This window comes from Crinia signifera, chromosome 3 (genome assembly GCF_055691185.1).
Source record: "Crinia signifera chromosome 3, ASM5569118v1, whole genome shotgun sequence".
Taxonomy (NCBI): domain Eukaryota; kingdom Metazoa; phylum Chordata; class Amphibia; order Anura; family Myobatrachidae; genus Crinia; species Crinia signifera.
In genome coordinates this window covers 251,829,612-251,846,265 of record NC_139219.1, presented here as the reverse complement: position 1 = coordinate 251,846,265, position 16,654 = coordinate 251,829,612, and positions in this window count along the sequence as shown.

The following is a 16,654-nucleotide window of genomic DNA, read 5'->3' as shown; positions in this document are numbered from 1 at the left end:
AACTCAGGCCCTGGGCCTTCATTCCTTGCCTTGAACAATTGCTTACCTGTTCCCAGAATCTCCTGTGTCAGAGAAGTTTCCAAGGCTCCGAGATCTCCAGCGTACCCCTGCGATACTACCTGGTTCTCTCCATCTCCAGAAGACTCCTGCGATTCCATCCCTGCAGTTGAGTAGCCGGTGTTCCGCTACAAACATCATTTGGCTTTTCAGCCCATCAGTGACTTTCCCACCTGGTCCTGAAAACTGCCGACAGACTCTGTCGACTCCGGGGTTGACTACTCCCTGCTGCTCTCATAGTGACTACATCATCTGTCCTATACTTCCAGCAAGTACCCCGGGGCCTTCCCTCATCTGTCGACACCACGGTCGACATCTCACGTCGACATCCCCAGCAATTCCCAGATTGCACTTCCCTCATTGAGCTCTCCAAGGTTAAGTGTCATCACCCCAGCCTGCATCCAGAGGGCCAGGGCAGGGGGCCGCGACCTGCCTGTCAGACGCAGCTAAGTCCAAAGCTCCTTGCGGGGCTCCCTGGTGAATACCGCTGGCAGGTTAGACTCCGCGCCCCTGTTCCTGGTCTCCGCCAACACTCTGGTTCACAGTGCCCTGATCCTCCTGTGTATTTCTCATATCAAACCTCCTGCGTTCAACTATCCAGCGCCCTCCACTGGCCCACCACGGTCACAGCCGGGAACACAAAATATCCCTGCGCTGACAGTGTGTCACCAGTAGACACACTGCATTGTTATACTCTGTCTTGAAAAAGGCCCTTCGGGGTCGAAACGTCGACAACTTATGCTGACTTCTGTCAAATAAATCAATTCTTTTACCTGCTATTGGTGGTGAGTGCCCTCTCTGGTGATCTGCACTGGAACTATCTATTTGTATTTGGAAGTGACTTTCCCTAACAGGAGCACCCCCTATTTTGTTTGGACAATACCTGGATGGGAGTGCGGATTCCCTGCATAATATATATATATATATATATATATATATGTATATATATATTCCCACAGAAACTGGAACTATCTATTTATATATATATATATATATATATATATATATATATATATATATATATATATATATATATATATATATATAATATGTCTTGATTACCAGTTGTGTCTTTAAAAGAAAATAAACTCCATATAGCTGCTCTTCCCAATTTGTCCCATTAGCAGGACAACAAAAATGGAAATGGTTTATAGGTTGTTTTTGAGAAGGTGCTAAACTTCAATTGCTAGACAAATGATAACCTTTTTTACTTTTTGGAACCTTGTCAGACTACTGACCTCAATGGTCCCTTATGTAATACACCTTTTAAAAAATGATATTTATAACATAACATACATGATATTAAAACATAGTTATCATACTGTAGTCTAATATAGTTAATTAAAATAACAATTATTATACAGAACACCACTGTACATTTGCTTATTCACTCATCAAGTGATAACCGTATAAGACATATGTGAATTTTCAATGTTAATCCTTTAGTGAGGGATTTGAGCCGTTGCAAATGTAGTGCAGAGCGATTTGACCAAGTTTTACTTCATCACAAAAGGGTGATTGAAGAAATGAATGTAGCAGACTGTTACTACAAAGAATGTTGGTCCATGGACTCAGGAGCCACAAGGCGTTTTACCTGTAACAAAAGCTGGTTAATGTCACTAAAGTCATGTGAATCTGTGAAAGTCAAGGAAATAGGAGAAAAGTTCTAAATGCTGTGAAAGTTAGGACAAATACCATACACATGAGAATTAAAAGTAAAATAGGTGTCACCGATATAGAAGATGTACTATTTGTGCCTGATCAAGGAATCAGTTTGATTACCCTCCGTGTACTGATCAGTGTATTTTGTACAACAAAAGAAAGACTGTAATTGTGACAGCAACCCAGTACCAACAACTAAATATCCTGGACAATCGAGAGGTGGTAGAGCTATAAAGATAAGCTCCCTCCCTAGGTGGAAATAATGATTTAAGACCATTGGCCTCATACAAATGATGGCAGCCATTTTCTGAACTGAATCAAGGTTCATGAGAATACAGTTTATCCATTAACTGGTTTAGGGGAACAGATGACATAACAGAGGTACCACTCACAAAAGAAAAATTAATTTCATTTTACAAAGTACTTTGCTTTTAGGTTTTCTGATGTTTACTTAATGTCTATTTTGGGCCAGAAAAGGTATTGATTGATTGATTGCAGTAAAATGTTTCTCTTTTTGACTAATCAGGTTGTGTTTCAGCTCATATTGTGCCCCTTTTTAATAAACAGTTGTGTACAAATACTGGCAACATACATCCTGTTCATGTCTATTTATAAGCAACTGGGAAAGCAATCAATGTTTAGGAAAAGCTTCTTAATGAATATAGCCTGCTAAGTATAATGAGGCTGTTTTATTTATTTGTTATACCTTTCTATAATTAAAAGGTATATATTCTCCAAGAAACATTCTGGGAAATCAGCATCATATTATGCATGCACTATAAAATAATAATCCTTTAAAATGTATTTAACTAAAATAGAAGTTTCCATATAAATGTGAAAATTCATGACGTCACATCAACTCTTTCTTGCCATTGATGTAACCATACTTCTCTTTAGCATTTAATGAAATGAAGCTCTTCTACAACATTTTCTTTCTTTAAATCTGTAGTTCATTCTGTATTCATGCAAGTTGTAGTGGAACCCTATAATCATATAACAGATTTCCAATTGCCCGAAATAATGTTTGAGATATGCACGGTTTGCATGCCAGGGTAAGAAAAGTGTATGTTCTTTTCAGGGTTATTGTTCTACCATGTTACATAGATTTGTAGTTTACTCAGTCTGTCCTTTCTCAGATTAATGTAAAGTTATGGAACAATGGTAAATGTTTAGTGATGGGCAGTGCTATTTTTCAACAGGAACTCAGTTCCTGAACCTCTAATTAATTCATCAGGAACTGGGTTCCAGAACCTATTCTGGGCCAAAGTGTACTTTCCACAAGATAAGTTTTAGTTTTGTTACATGTGAGTGCCTTTGTTTCTAAATAATATATATACATCTCTCCCTCTCTATCTCTCTCTCTCTCTTGCTCTTTTTATTTAATCGCTCCACCCCCAGACCAGGAGTTCCTAGACGTATTTTTCCAGAAAGTACTGGGGATTAGTCACTAAGGCCCTTATTCTGATCGGTGCGGCCGGATCCGAATATGCGGCCAGGACCGTGCGTGCGAAACCCCGCCTTCCATACGGATCGCCAACTCCGTACGCGGCAAGAAGCTGTCCGAACGGACCGCACGTGTATTTTTCATGGGAACCTCCCCCATCATTCGATGGTCGCAGACCATCGAATGCAGGACCGAGTGTTCCACCAGCTCCCGCAACCTCAGACCACACGGACATTTTTCCATGCAAAAGCAGGGATCTGGGCGGGCAGCTGACATCCGGCGATGTCATATGTCTGCCCCCTACACGTGCGTCACGGCCGCATTAACATCCGTACGCCCAGCGTTTGCATGGGAACGCCCATGAAACGCTGGGGCGTACGCATATGGTAATGAGCCCAAATAGCCCTTCACGCCCCTCTCCACCCCCTGGTCGGAGTGTTCACATTTCATGTGGGATTTGGCCGTACGCCCCGATCGCACATGCGCAGAGACGCCTCTGCACATGCGCAGACACAAAACATCGGCGGCACGAACGCACGCGGATATTACCGCACCAACTAGAATAAGGGCCTAAGAGTAGATCCTAAAGAGTAGTTCACAACATAACATTAAACCTCTCCTGCCATTGATGTAACCATACTTCTCTTTAGCATTTCATGAAATGAAGCTGACTACAGAATTTTCTTTAAATCTGCAGTTCCTACTGTATTCACGCAAGTTGTAGCGGAACCCTATAATCATATAACAGGTTTCCACTTGCCCAGAAATATTGGGGTGGAGTATAATAGGGTGGGAGAATCATAAAGTTGGAGATTTGGTAATAGAAATCTCCTGTTTTTTTAAAGCGGCAATCATTTACACTGCAAAAGCAAACAGGTTTTACAGTGTAAATGATTGTCGCTTTAAAAAAAATGGGCATTTCTTTGACCAAATCTCTCACTTTTTGAATCTCTGATTCAAATGTCACCCATTGGGTGAAATCTAATAGGATGAAAGATTCAGAAAGAGAGCGATGTCTATAGTAACTTCTGTTTTAAAATGTGTAACTGTTTGCATGCCAGGGAAAGAAATGTGTATGTTCTTTTCAGGATACGGTCTGTAGGTCAACATTTGACTATTAAGGTCAACAGGGCATAGGTCGACGTGACTAAGGTTGACAGGGTTGGACGGTCAACAATGGGTAGGTCAACAGTCAAAAGGTTGACATGAGTTTTTCACTTTTTTTTAGCCAACTTGTGCCGACAGGCGGTATTCCTTTCCCTACCATCCACTAGTATGCAGAGAGAGAATATAATAGTGTACAGGGAGCATTGAGACACCAAGTATGGCGAGCGCAGCCAGCCATTTAAGGGGACACGGTATACTGATATGGTGTCCATGTAAACTTACGTTGAAATTCTGGACAAAAAAAAACATGAAAAACTCATGTCAACCTTTTGACTGTCGACCTTCCCATTGTCGACCTAATGGTTGTGTCGACCTTCCAACCCTTTTCAGTGGTCAACCTAAGGTATGTTGACATACATCGTGTCGACCCTGTTACCCATGCCGTTTTTTTTCAGGGTTATTGTTCTACGATGTTACATAGATTGGTAGTTTACTCAGTCTACCCCTTCTCTTCTCTAAGGTAAAGTAACGGTACAAATGGTAACACACACACACACACACACACACACACACCCCCGGCTTGAGCAAAAGCCGGGACTCCTTCATTTTTCTTACAGCCTTGATAGGACATGAGGGATCCATGTGATAATGTCCACTTTCTCTCTGCTAAAATGTCATGCATGTGCAGAAACCTCTTGTACGGTGCTAGATTTAGCTTCCTTCTGTGCAGGTGCCATGTCCCATATTTCTAATGGTTTTTCTTGAAATATTGTGGCACCATATTTTCAACCAAACCACTGGAAAGAAATACAGCATTGGGGTTGCCACCAGGCAAGAATGGAGAGGGCCTCCACTGACCCAGGGGCCCCTTACATACTAGGGTGATTCAATAAATAAGGTAACAAAACTCTCTCTGCAGACAATCAATAGCATGGCCTTGGTACAGATTGTTTTTTCACATAATCCCCCTACTTGTATAAGCATTTGTTCCAACTGTACACCAAGGCATCACATATCAATGGTAGCGGTGTAACAATTTGTGAGAACAGTTGCCTGGTGTTGATGTGCAGTATGACAATGTCTTTTTGTAGCATATGTTTAGTTTCCGAATAGTGCATGAGTGTAAATAGACGCATCATGAATGCTTCTATGATTCGCTGCTGCAACCCAACCGGCTTGTTACTTCACCATCCATGTCGGCATAGAGGGAGAATATAATAGTGTGCCGAGCATAGCAAGGCACAGAGCCCGAACCATAGTGAGTGAAGCGAGCCATGCGAGGTTATGCGTTACACTAATTGGAGGTCCATGTCGACAGTTTCTATCATTGACACCAACAAATGTGAAAGCCAAATGTCGACCTTTTCGTGTCTACTTTTTTCAACCTTTTGACCATGTCAACCAATTGCATGTCAACATTTTTCATTGACTGTCTTTCTAGACACTGTCTTTGTAAAAATCCACACCCGTACACACTAGCTGACCAACAGCTCCGCCAATATAGTTAACGCTACTCATTTTTTTTTTTCAAAAGATATCGCTCAAAAGGGCCCTTATAGCTTTTCAAAAATTGGGTAGTGTGTGGGGCATAAATGTTCCAAACTTATCATCTCGTATTCATTGTTCTCATCCCAAATTTAGGTTTTATTTCATTACCTCTGTGTTCATTGCTGATCTTTTATAATAATTCCTCTTTTATAAAATCTGCAGACTGTAGACCCTTTCGGTCTTGCAGGAGAACAGAAGCAGCATGTAATAGGGTGCGATTTTTGGTAAACGTTACCAAAAATCGCCAAAAAATTAGACGAGGTTCTGACTGGCGAATTTGACAGAACCATGCACAGATCATTGTGATCTGTGCATGGTTCTGTCCAAAAAAAGGGTTAAATACAAAAAAAAACGGTGAAAAAAACAGCCTGGGGTATCCCCTCCTGAGCATAACCAGCCCCGGGCTCAAAGAGCCATTCCTGGTTTCATAAAATCACAAGGACAAACAAGTTGGGGTTCCCTTGATTTTACAAAACCAGCACCAGGCAGCAGGGTAATGCCACAGCCGGGGGAGACTTTTTGTACAAGCCCCCCCGGCCAAAGCATTCATCCCTCTGACCGGTCAACATGGGCAGGGGTCCTGGGGAAGTGGGGACCCCCCCCAAAGAAGGGGTCCCCCCCTCCATAACTTACCTGCTCATGTTGAAGCCCGGGGCTGTCCTCGATGCCCCTGGGCGGGGGATGCAGTTGAAATTCCGGCAGTCCAAATCCCGACCGCCGAAATCCAGGCACTTTGTCCCTCTACGGGTGTCTACGACACCCATAGAGGGAGAATAAATTAGCATGCCGAGTGTAGCGAGGTACCGGGCCCGCTGCGTGGCAAGCGCAGCGAGCCCGCAAGGGGGGACGATCCACGTCCCCCCCCTTGTCGGGATTTCGGCAGTCTGGATTTTGACCGCCAGGATTCCGACCGACAGGATTTCAAACCAATCCCCTGGGCGGTGGGCATTGAGCTGATAAAATGGTGTAAAAAATAGAAAGAATCCTATTGCATATTGCTGTGAAACTATGAGTCCCAGCAAGCCTGCACCGCATGCAGGGACTTGGAGAACCAGAAGTCCCAGCATGCAGGGCAATAACGGGCCCGCTGGGACTTGTAGTCCCACAGTAGTACAAATAGTTAAATCAGGGGTTCCCAACCTTTTTCGAATCACGGCACCCCGAAGCATCAGAATTATTTCTCGGCACCCCTAGGCTAAAGTTTTCTCGTTGAGAAAGTTAGAAACAAATATTAAAGTTAAATAAATTGTGTTTATATCACATCCGTAGGATCAGTTATGTGGTAATGGACAGGATTCACTTCTGTTTGTCCCCAATTTGACTATTATATTGGACATAAATAACTTGAATCGGTCCTGGACCACCATCCCAGGGCACCCCTGCAAGTCCTCCAAGGCACCCCAGGGTGCCACGGCACACAGTTTGGGAACCACTGAGTTAAATAAATACATACATACACACAGACAGTAAAAATTTATTGCACACAGAGCCATTCATCCAATACTTACCTATGTTGCCACGGAGCATCGGTCCCCTTGTCCAGTAGTATCCATTTGGGATACCTGTGGATAGAAAACATACTCACCAGCCATCTGCAGGGCTTCTCCGGGACCCCTGCACTGCTCTAACTAAGCTCCGGTCTTCTGTTTACTTCTGGGGCTCCCGACCGGGACTTAGACCCTCTCACAAGCCAATCATGGTCCGGCATGACTGGCTGGTGGGCGGCCCAAGTCCCGGTCAGGGGGCGAGTATGTTTATGTCGGCTGGTGAGTATGTTTTCTATCCACAGGTACCCCAAATGGATACTACTGTCCCTGTGATTTTATGAAACCAGGACCGGCTGTTTGAGCCCGGGGTTGGTTATGCTCAGAAGGGGGGACCCCACACCGTTTTTTTTTTTTTTTACACAAAATCGCATGTCTGAAAATGCGCACATTTTTATGACTGAAAATGCGCACATTTTCAAGTCTAAAAATCGCACCATATCGCACTTTTTGCTGCAATTTTGCATCTAATTCCATATGCGAATTTGCAGCAAAAAAATGTGATTTTCAAAGGTGCGATTTGGTGTGATTGACCAAAAATCGCCACCTATTACATTTCGTCCCCTTGATGTTTATTTACACAAAACCCATTAAACATTATGTTTTTAGGAACCGGCAGAGATTCATGAAAGCTAGGAGAGAGATAAAGTATTAACCAATCAGTTATAAACTGTCATTTTTCATGATATGACAGGAACAGATGGCCTCCGCAGAGCTGATTCAGACCCGCTTGTAGAGCAGCGAATTTGGCTAATGTGCATGTGCAGACCCCCGCTGTGAGCACCTTCGGAGAGATATTCACTCGCTGGAGTGCTCGCACAATGATTGACAGCCAGTGAGTGTTCCAGGGTGGACACCCGGCATTTAATGTGTGTGCCCGCAAAAATGGTGGTGGGGTGCTCGGAGCGGGCAGCTCACATGACATCAGCACCATCCCTAATTCGCACAACAAGTCCTTGCAACAAGTCCTGGGCTAACTTTCAGTTGCGAACAGAGGGAAAAGTCATTTGATGGTTAGTAACCATTGAATAATTGTTCCTCTGTGCGGGCACTTGCGAGCGAATGTGTAAGTGTATACATCAACTTGCAAGCGCCCGCACAGAGGAAAAATCAAGGGGATGCGGGAGGTGTTCTTTTGGGTGACATTAATCTGCTAGCTGGCTACGATTATATGCAGCCTAGCGAGCAGGTCTGAATTACCCCCTCTGTTACCCATTTTTTTTAAAGCGACAATCATTTACACTGAAAAAAGTAAGTTGATCATACCATGTAACTGATTGCCGTTTAAAAAAAAAGGGGGGGGGGGGACTCTCCCAAAAACTCTCACTTTCTGATTCTCACACTCTATTACATTTGACCCTTGATCTATAGCCATAGTGAGAGGATCAGCAAACACCTGGGGTGGGCCAGCAACCATTATGAGCCCAGACAACTAACATGTTGTGATGAAGATGTAGCTTGGACCAGGTGAACAATAGTACTTCTTTTTTTTTTTTTTTTTAAACACATATTAACATACAGGAAATGGGTGCAGTGATGATTACAGAAGGATATGTATTATTATGGCATTGATAGTAATATGCTTAACACAAAAAAAATAACACAGAAACATCATTGAATGGAGTAATCATTTGTAAGAATGCTATGGTATTTGCGAGGTATAACTCCTGAGTATTCCAAGCATTAAGTTATAGTTGGAGGTGTGGGGGTTCTAGTTGGAGAGCGAGGGGTGAGAATGGGTAAGGAGGAATGAGGGAGTTAGGACAGAGGGGAAAGATAGTGAAAGCAAAAGTGTGGTTAAGGAAAGTGGGTAAAGAATCAGATATCTGAAGGTTTAGGGGCCCAGAGGAGCTGTCGACGGTTAATAGGGCAGTGTCATGGATGTGGAGGCATTACAGGGTAGTCAGCAGGGCTTCGGCTTGGAAGTGGGTTGTCCATGGTGACCATCTTTTGATAAAGTTGAGGGAGGTATCATGCAAGATAGAGGTAATTTTTTCAATTTTATAGGTAGCCCAGGTAGAGTTGATGGCAGCAGTTATGGATGGAGGTGAGGGGGATTTCCAATGTGCAGCAATGAGGCATTTCGCCGCTCCTAGGATGTGATTTATTCATTTTTGAGTTGGTGGTGGGGTTTTAGATAGTGGTCTAAGTAGTAAAGAGTAAAACGGAGATGGGGGCATTTGAGTTCCCGTGACTTGTTTGATCAGCTTGTGGACCTCCTTCCAGAAAGTTTGAATGGAAGGGCAGGACCACCAAACATGCAGAAAAGCTCCCCTTTGGCCACACATTCTCCAACAAGAGTCGGGGGATGTGGGGTAGATAGTGTGCAGTCTGGTAGGGACCATGTACCATCGGAAGTATATTTTATATGCGTTTTCCTTGATTCGGACCGATATGGAGCGCTTTGCTACAGCCATCCTAATTTTAGACCAAGTAGCTGGACTTAAGGTTTCTCCCGTTTCTCTTTCCCAGACTAATTCATGGGCCTCTTTTTGCGGCTGATTATGAGATAAGAGTATTTGATATATGGTGGATATGAGCTTTTTGGTTAGGTGAGCATTTCTGCAAAGAGATTCAAGTGTTGAGCGAGAAAGGGAAGGGTCTGGTCGAGGGAGAGAGTTATAGAAGTGGCGAAGTTGGAGGTATTGATAGAATACATGGTTTGGTAGGGAAAATCTGGATTGCAGTGAAGCGAAGTCAGGGAATGTTGATAGGGGAGCAATGTCTAGTGGGAAAAGAACATTGTGTCGGGTCCAGAACTGGAAGGACTTGTGATCCATCCCGGGGGTAGAACAATAGTACTTCTAAAACCTGCCGGTTTCCGCTCGCTGAGGGAGAGCAACAACACTGGAACATTAGGAAGAGTGCGCTCTTACTAATCTCCTCTCAGCAGCTGGGTGTGACTATGGTCCACACGCAACGCTGCAGACCAGAATAAGGTCCGCAGCAGAGAAATCATTCGATGGTAGCCGACCATCGAATGATATCTCCAGCGCTCGCAGATCAGAGACACATCTATGGCATCTCTTATCTATGAGCACTCTGTGCGGGAAGCAGGTGGTAGCTGACATCTGCTGACATCACCTCCTCACACCCGCGTCACCGGGTGATTACCATGGGAATGCCCATGAAACTGCTAAGTGCGAACGGGACGGCGAACATGTAGTTTGCCATGCCCGCTTGCACCCTGCGTCTGTACATGTGAACAAATGTTCCTGTGCAACGCGCGGGGGACGATCAAATTAGAATAACCCCCTATAGCTCCTGCTGCTTTTGTTCTCGGGGTGATCACGAAATACTGTATTATTTAAGCTGCTGTTTTTCTTCAAAGTAACACAATAAAAGTGCCTAGTTACTTTGAAATTGCTGGAATAACAGAATACCAGTGGCATTATGAAGCGGCATCAGCAAAGAGGGAGAAAAGGCACATAATGAAACAATGGATGTTCATGGAACAAATAGCAAAGATGATGCATTGTTCTTTCCTCATCTTCTGTTATTTCTGAAAATGTTAATTCAGCATAAAAAGTTCACTTTTTTATAGTGTATAATTTTTGCATATCCATTTATCATTATACGCTGCACCTTATTGTTCTGTTTTAACACATAAAGCCGGATGTACCAAGCAGCGGCTGTTCATCCCGCCGCCCATCACACGTTGCTCATGGCATATGTACTAATCTCCCGATAAGAGCTGCCCTTTGCGATCCCCGCCGCTGCATGGACTTCCTTGTTTCTAACAGGGAAGTCCCTCTGCACATGCACAGAGACAATGGCGGACGTGGGGCATGCTGGGAGGGATCTGTGTCAGATCCCTCACACAGCAGCACTGCAAAGAGAAGCCCATAGGTTACAGCTGGCATAACCCCCCGCATCGGATCCCCACCGGAAGGGGCGTTATAGTGCATTTAAAAACTGGGTTTTTACGGCATTTTTTTTTAGTACATCCCATACCCGGTTTTGATTTAAGTGCCTTTCCGAACACATAAATAAACCTATCACTATAGATATAATACAGAATTGTGACAGCGGATACAGTACTTGGGGGTTTAATTACTAGATGGGAGTTCTATTGAAGATGGGATGTTGCTATGGGCAACCAATCAGATTCTATCTATTATCTTCTAGAACAGTGGTTGGGGAGCCATGGTAAATTACCCCAACAGTCACACTGCCAAGACACAGCCAGGCATGCATATGAATCTATATGCATGCCTAGCTGCTTCTCATCAGCGCGACCAGTGGCAGAACTATGACGCAGCAGACTTCGCAGGGGCATGGGGCAACCAGTGATGTGGGGTACTGTGGGGAGCTATGGGCTTTTCAGAAAGTTCATCACTGGTAACAGTGACGATGTGGGTGGCTCGGCACTGCTGATGAGTCAGTGTTGTGACTGTTAGACTGCGACACGCAGGCAGTGTGCTGTGTGCACGTGCACCTACTGGACTGGAGCCAACGATGTGAATCAGACATCTTACATGCACAATAATATAACCATAACATGATACACATGAACGGTATGACGTACTGAGCGTAAGGGAGGGATCGCTGTGTCACTGGAATGGACTCCGAGAAAGGGGTTCGAAAGGCAAGTTCTTACAAAAATCCCCTTTTCTCTTTCGTCCATTCCGGTGACACAGCTAACCATGGGACGTTCACGAGCCAGGGTACGCTCAGACTGTCAGTTCTCATCACTGCCCATCCAAATGAAGCGTTCTCCGACACAAACTCATGGAACCTATAAAATTTGGTAAAGGTGTGAACAGACGCATAGGCGCTCCATGACGCACAGCCCACGAGGAAGCAACTGACCTGGTGGTATGTGCATTAATCTGAGAAGGAACAGGTCTACCAACCTTGGTGTAAGCAAAGGCAATGACTGACCTTAACCACCTGGCAATAGTCTGCTTAGAAGCAGGCCATCCTCTCTTATGCACATCATACAATACCAACAACAGGTCCGTCTTTACCCTTTCCACGTAAATTCGCAAGGCGCAAACTACGTCCAACTTCCTTAACTTCCTTAATTTGTCCCTATGTTTAGCCCCTTCAGGAGGGGAAAAAACGGGAGCACAATCTCCTGGTTTAAATTAAAGGAAGAAACCACTTTTGGTAAAAACTTAGGAACTGTTTGAAGCACAGCCCTATAAAATTAAATGTGGAGATTTACAGGACAAAGCTCCTAACTCCGAAACACGCCTAGCCGAAGCAATGGCTAACAGAAAAGTAAATTTCCAAGAAACATATTTTAGGTCAGCCGACCTTAATGGTTCAAAAGGAGGGTTCTGCAATACTGACAGAACCAACGATAAATCCCAAGGCGCCATCGGCTGCCTATATGGGGGTTTTAGCCTGGTAACACCCTGCAAAAAAGTTTGAACCTCAGGGAAAAAAAAGCTATCCTTTTCTGAAAGAAAATGGATAGAGCAGAAATATGTACCTTTAGGGACTGTAATCCCAAACCTGTAGAGAAACCATCTTCAAGGAAATCCAACAATCTGGCCACCGTGAACCTGGATGTGTGAAACTTCTGACGCTCACACCACCTAATGTAAATTTTCCAGACTCGATGGTAATTTGCAGCCGACACCGGCTTACGAGCCCTTAGCATAGTCTGGATATCTGCCTCAGACAATCATTTCTTCTTTAGTAAGAGGTCTCAAAAGCCAGGCCGTCAAATTGAGTCGAGGTAGGTCCAGGTGTAGAAAAGGTCCTTGCCTTAGAGGAGGTCCTTGCCTTAGAAAAGGTCCTTGCCTTGTCGAAGAGGAAGGGGCCAAGAGTCCGTTGATAATCTCAGAATGTCCGAATACCAGGACCTCTTGTGCAATCAAAATGGCTTGCACTTGTTGAGATTTCACCCTTCTCAGCACCCGCGGTATCATTGGTAGCGGGGGAAAAAATGTAGACCAGGCGAAAGTTCCACGGAACCATCATAGCATCCACCGCCCAAGCGGTTAGATCCCTGGTCCTGGAACAGAATCTTGGAACCTGACAGTTGTGGAGGCCATCAGATCGACTTCTGGGAGCCCCCAGCTACTCACAATCTCGTGGAATACCTCCAGATGTAATGACCATTCCCCCTCCAGCAGGTCCTCTCTGCTGAGAAAATTCGCCTCTATATTCCAGATCCCCGAAATGAACACTGCAGACAGAATCTGAATGTTGATTTCTGCCCAGTTGAAAATCCGCAAGACTTCCTGCATCACCATCCTGCTGCGAGTCCCGCCCTGATGATTCAGGTAAGCCACCGCCGTGATGTTGTCTGACTGCACCCTGATTGGGAGGCCCTTCAGACAACCTTCCGCCTGTTGAAGAGCCTTCCAAACTGCTCGAAGTTCTAATATATTTATTGGCATTCCTGTTCGGACCACAGGCCCTGCAGCCGACCCTCTCAACCCCTGAGACTGGCGTCGGTCATTTTTACCACCCAGTCCCAAGAGCGAAGTGATCACCCCAGTTGCAACGTCTCTATGTCCATCCACCAGACTAAGGAATCCCTTGTCTCCTAGGATAGAATTAACCTCTCTTTTTGTCATGGTTTTGGCATTCCCTGACCAACAGGAAAGGATGTTCCATTGAAAAACTCTGGAATGAAACCTGGCAAACTGGAGCGTCTCAAAAGTTGCCACCATTTTGCCTAGCAGTTTCACCCCCTGCCAAACGGTAGGATTTGCAGCCTGTAGGATCATCAATACCAGCTGACAGATGTCCCTGGCTTTGGACTGTGATAGGAAAACCCGGTTAAAGTGGGTGTCCAGAATTACCCCCAGAAACAGCAGTCTCTGTGTGGGAATAAGATGGGACTTGGGAAGATTTAGTATCCACCCCATGTCCTGCAAGAACTGTGACGCCACTGTTAAATGTTCCTGTAGCTTTTTCTCTGATTCTGCCTTGAATAGCAGATCATCTAAGTAAGGAATAATCGCTATCCCTCTCAACCGGAGTGCAGCTGCCATGAGAGTCATCACCTTTGTGAATACCCTTGGTGCTGTTGCCAGACCAAAGGGCATAGCCTGGAACTGTAAGTGAGTTTCCCCTATCACAAAGCGAAGTAAGGACTGATGTTCTTTGCATATGGGTATATGAAGATATGCATCCCGAATGTCCATGGATACCAAATACTCCCCTGTCTCTATGCTACCAAGCATTGAGCGCAAGGACTCCATGCGGAAGTGATCCACCCATAGATGCTGATTTAACAACTTTAAATTCAGTATGGGTCTGACCGACCCGTCTGCTTTGGGGACCAAGAAAATAATTGAATAAAAACCTTTCTTTTGTTCCTCCTGTGGAACCGGGACCACAACTCCCTTTTCCCTGAGAGCCAATGCCGCCCCCAAAAGGGCCGTATGCGAACTGGCTTCCTTTGGCAAAGGAGTTGGAAGAAATCTCCGCGGAGGATCCCCCCTGTGATTTATCCGGTAGCCCCTTAAGACAATTGAAAGAACCCAAGGGTCTGAGGTAGGGGTGTTCCACTTGTCCCAAAACTGCAGGAGGTGACCCCCCCACTCTGAGTCCAGAATGGGGAGCCTCCACCCCATCATGCAGAGGATTTATCCTCTCCTTATGAAAAACACCTGCTTTTTTCCAAAGGCCCCAAATCTAGATTTGAAAGCTTTTCCTTTACCGGCTGGGAATCTACCTTTTCCCGCCTGTCCTTTGCTGGATGCTCCCTCCCGAAAGGACGAGCGAAAAGCAGGTTTGATAACTCCAAATTTTAAACCTGAAGCTTTACTAGTGGTAGTAAGAAAAGTACTCTTCCCCCTGTGGCATGCTTTATGATGCACTCTAGTTCAGAGCCAAAAAGCAGTTCCCCTTTAAATGCCAAGGACTTTAGGGATTTCTTTGATTTTTTATCTGCATCCCAAGCCTTAAGCCAGCGGTCTCGCCTTGCAGACACAAACATGGTGCATACCTTAGACACCATCTTAGCACCTTCTTCACCAGCCTCAGTGATGTACTCTGCTGCACATCTGAGCTTCTCAGGTAAGAGAAAAGCCTCGGAATCAGGCCGCAACTGATCTTCCAAAGCCTCAGCCCACTTAATCATTGCTTTGGCTACCCAGACTAAAGCGATAATGGGACGGAGTGTATAGCCCACTCCTTCAAACACTGCCTTACGGCATCCTTCCACTTTCTTATCTACCGGGTCCTTGAAGGATGAACCACCCTGGACCGGCAAGGCTGTGGCTTTTGACAATCTACCCACAGGGGCGTCTACCAGCGGGACTTTCTCCCACAACTTTAAATGCTGCTATTTGCAAACCTTTTAGACTCTTTACGCATTCTTTTAAATACACAATGCGCCTGCACCCTGTCCTCTTCAGACAGGTCCAAAGCCTGTTTCACAGTAAGGATTAAATCTTCAATGCCCGAGCCAGAAGCATCAGCCTCTTCCCTTTGCTCCCAACTTAAATCATCTTCACAAACACCATCATCATCAGAATCCACAGATAACAGAAGAGGTGCAGCTGAAGGCCGTCTGGAGGAAGGGCTATCGGAAGGTTTTGCAAACTTTACCATAAGAGAGTTCATCTTATGAATCCCCTGCACAGTGTCCTGTATGACCTGCAGTAACATGGGGTCCCCTTGCGAAGGGGCAATGGATCCCATAGAAGTCTGGGAGGATGAACTAGGGCCAGGAGACTTAATAAAGCTATCCTTTTGCCTATTGAGGGTCTCAGCCAAGGCATTCCCCAACGCAGAAGCCCACGCAGGTTCTTGTTGATCCAACCTCAGGGCTTACGCACCACTGGGCACAGCTTCACAAGCAGGGCACAAATCCCCTTGATCCATCTGTTCACATGTTAATTTAACCCCGCAGAATCTGCAGTCCAATAACATGCCCCGCACTCCCCCCCCCCTCAGCAGCATCATCATCACACGTGTAAGTCATATTTAACCCACAGTGCACAATGTCAGGCAAAGTACAAGGCAATGTATACAGTGTACTTATCTGTCTGCTTGCGGTAAGTGACTTCAGCTTCAGAAAGGGTAGAGCTTTCCAGGAGAAACTGTAATCTCTGTACTGTGAAGAAAACAGCCAGGCTTCAGCTCCACAGCATGGAGAGAAATGGTGCCAGTACACAGAGCAGGAAGAGACCAAGTCTCTGCTTCAGCGGGGTAGGAAGCCAAAATTGGCGCTTTCCCCCCTTTAGCCGCTCCCACAAGTGTTTCTCCTTACCTCCAGTGCCTCCCCTTCTTTCTGGGATCACTTGGAGTTGTCCAGCAGCGCTGGACAACTGTAATAGACTTCACTTCCCTAGTGGGATTTCAATCTATAAACCCTCCA